Source organism: Triticum dicoccoides, chromosome 1B, assembly GCF_002162155.2.
Source record: "Triticum dicoccoides isolate Atlit2015 ecotype Zavitan chromosome 1B, WEW_v2.0, whole genome shotgun sequence".
NCBI classification, from domain to species: domain Eukaryota; kingdom Viridiplantae; phylum Streptophyta; class Magnoliopsida; order Poales; family Poaceae; genus Triticum; species Triticum dicoccoides.
In genome coordinates this window covers 16,481,510-16,485,076 of record NC_041381.1, presented here as the reverse complement: position 1 = coordinate 16,485,076, position 3,567 = coordinate 16,481,510, and the positions used below count along the sequence as shown (strand labels likewise).

Sequence of the window (3,567 nt, the reverse complement as noted above, 5' to 3'; positions counted from 1 at the left end):
GGGAGAGTGGGGATCGGGTGGGGGTTAGGGTTCGGGGAGGTGGCCATGTAGGCCAGAGGGGAGGGCCGGCTGGGCCTGGTGGGCCGGCCGGTGCGGAGGCCAGCTGGGCCGCTCGGCCCAGCGTGGGGGGGGGTTGCTTTCCCCTTTTTTTTCTGTTTTCTTTTCTTCTTCTTTTTTTTATTCTATTTCTTTTCAGTTTTCTTTTATTTTTGTTTTATAAAATATAAAAGTTGTATCTTAAATAGTAACACTAATTATACCTCTGCCACAAAAAGGTTTAACCCCCAAATAATATAGTTTAGTATTTTATAAAATACCAACACATTTATTTATTTGTTTTACCGACAGTTTTAATTAATTGAATGCATTTAGACATTTTATAAAAATGTGGTTCCTCCACCAACATTACTTATGAATTATTTGTTACATTTAGAACATTTTAGTTTTGACTTTTGAAAACTTTAACTGTTTGACTTGATTTTAAATTTGAATTCAAACCGTTTTTGAACCATCGCAAGAGTAATAACAGTAACCGAGGGGACGTGGCATCATTAGCGTGGAATTACTGTAGCATGATTACCCGGGCGTCACACAAGCTCAGACCGTGTCACTACCACTAAAGATAAAAACTCTATAGTGCCCACTGGTGAAATATTAGAGGATCAATTCAGAGGTGCTCCTGAAAAAAACATCATAAAAAAGAGCTTCACTCGCACCAGGAAAATGATGACTGCTTTGGAGGAATCTCATCTTGTTGGGCGAGAGAAAGAAAAAGATGAGATTATCAAGCTTATTTCAGATCAAGCTACCCAAAAATACCAGGTGATCTCTGTGTGGGGAATGGGTGGTCTAGGAAAGACCACTCTAGTCAAAGATATCTACGAAAACCAAGAGCTGAGTAGCACATTTGAGAAGCGTGCTTGTGTCACAGTTATGCGTCCTTTTAATCTTGAAGGTCTTCTTAGGAGTTTAATTATGCAACTTGACACAGAATCTTCAGATAAGAAAGACGTGGTTGGTTTGATGGGCAAGACAAGGAACACATTACTACTGATGCCACCAATAGCACTTATTAAGGAGATGGAAAGGCTTATAGAAGGAAAGAGGTGCTTGATTGTTCTTGATGATGTATTGATGTATCATCTACTGCAGAATGGAACATGATAGTACCGAATTTCCTTGGAATGGAACATACAAGCCGGATCATTGTCACCACCAGGGAAGAAAATATAGCTAAAGTTTGTTCACAGAGACAAGAAGAAAATATATACATGCTCAAAGATCTAGATCACACGGATGCACGTGACCTCTTCAGTAAAAAGGTACTTAGTTACAAAGTATTATCATCTTTATTTTTATGTGGCATAGTCATATTGTGCCCTATGTATTTTTTACATCGTCTTAGTTGTTCAACCAAAATGATCAGCTCTACTTTGAATGTAACTTAATCTATAACACGTCCTTTCTCTACAACCATGGTCCATGCTGGAACTAATTCAGGCATTGCAACAAAAATGTAGTTCATGATTTCCAATAGTATGTTCTACAAATATATGCTTCCTAACATTAGTGATATCGTGGCGTACTAGTAGTACATGTCAACAATTTGGTTGGTCCAGTTGCTCAATCACTTTGAAAAACATGGAAGCAAATGCTCACTTCATGGTTTGCAAATTCCAATTGTTGCTGCAAAATTTAACTGATTAGCAACTGCTCTATTCCATATCAATTAGTATTTACTGAACAGTTTGAGTATAAAGTGATTTAGTTCTGGGTGCACATTTTTTAATACATGTATACGAGACAAAGATTCTTGCATGTCAATTCCAATAAGTATACTGAAACATTATTTCCCAACCTGGTTTAATCTCCACAGTACTAAATAACTAGACCGCATGATTTCAGGTATTCAAGAAGACTATGAATTTGCAATATCCAGAGCTAGTTGAACAGACAGAACAGATTCTGAGAAAGTGTGGTCGGCTCCCCCTTGCAATAGTCACCATAGGTGGCTTCTTGTCCAACCAACCAAAAACCTCTTTGGAATGGAGGAAATTGAATGATAATATCAATTCTGAGTTGGAGATGAATCCAGAGCTTGGGACCATAAGAAATGTCCTTATGAGAAGCTATGATGGTTTGCCTTATCATCTCAAGTCATGTTTCCTATATATGCCCATCTTTCCCAAAGATTACAAGGTTGGACGGGGACGATTGGCACGTTAAGGTTGGACGGGGACGATTGGCACGTCGGTGGAGTGCAGAGGGTTACTCAAGGGACGTGCATGGCAAGTGTGCGATGGAAATAGCGGACGGCTACTTCATGGAACTTATAAGCAGGAGTATGATCCTACCATCTCAACAATCAATCGTCGGTACAAATGGAATTGGTTCCTGCCAAGTTCATGATCTTATCCGTGAAATTGGTGTCTCCAAGTCGATGGAAGAAAATCTTGTTTTTACACTGGAGGAAGGTTGCAGCTCGAACAGCCAGACCACGTTGCGCCACCTGGCTATAAGCAGCAACTGGAAGGGAAATAAGAATGAGTTTCAGAGCATAGTGGACATGTCCCGTCTACGGTCAATTACATGTTTTGGAGTGTGGAAGTCATTTTTTTTTCTCGCAAGATGAGGTTGCTACGAGTGCTAGACCTGGAAGACACATATGATCTCTATGATCATCACCTTAAGCATATTGGGAAGCTTCTTCACCTAACATACCTTTCTCTAAGAGGATGTGGGTATATTTTTTACCTGCCAGATTCACTGGGCAACCTGAGGCAACTCGAGACACTAGATGTCAGAGGTACTAGGATTGTCAAGTTGCCAAAGAGCATCATCAAGCTTCAGAAGCTAAACTATCTTCGAGCTACCACAATGCCGACTGAGGATGGTGTGCTAGTTCCAAGAGGGTTGAGGAAACTGAAAGCCCTGCACACATTGGGTGTTGTGAACATCGGAACACGAGGGAAGGTTATTATACAGGACATAAAAGGACTCACGCTGTTGCGCAAGTTGGGAGTGACTGGCGTCAATAAGGAAAAAGGCCAGAAGTTGTGTTCAGCAATTGTTGGTCTGAGCCGCCTGGAGTCATTGTCAATCCGATCAGAGGGGGAGCCTGGTTTATGTGGCTGCTTGGAGGGAAAGTTCTCGTTTCCAGAGACACTGCAGAGCCTCAAGCTTTACGGTAACCTGCTCAAGTTGCCAGAATGGATCCAGGGGCTCAAGAATCTAGAGAAGCTGAATATGTGTTTGGCGTAATCTTTTCTTCTCGTATATATGTGGGTCTCCCACTCACTGTGTCTTGATTTATTCTCTCCTGCTAAATATGTGTGCTCTCAGCGGAGGATTCTGGCTGCAGCATGCATGGATGCATGCTGAATCAGAAACAAATTTTGAGCAACACTGACTGCAGTTCCATGTCCATGGTAATACTGGAGCCAAATTTAGGTGATTCAGCACAAAGCATAGAACAACGCCATCAGCCTGCTGTCACTAACTATTGCAGTATTGAAAGAGGATCAAAATCCAGTCTGTATGGCCATCCTAACTTTTGATATACGCCCT

At 41.3% G+C, this 3,567-nt stretch overlaps 1 pseudogene; it reads left to right on the top strand.

The window, feature by feature from the left end:
* Window positions 1–3,280, top strand: part of LOC119299654 — a 16,911-nt pseudogene extending 13,631 nt beyond the window's left edge.
* Window positions 3,281–3,567: the final 287 nt, after the last annotated feature.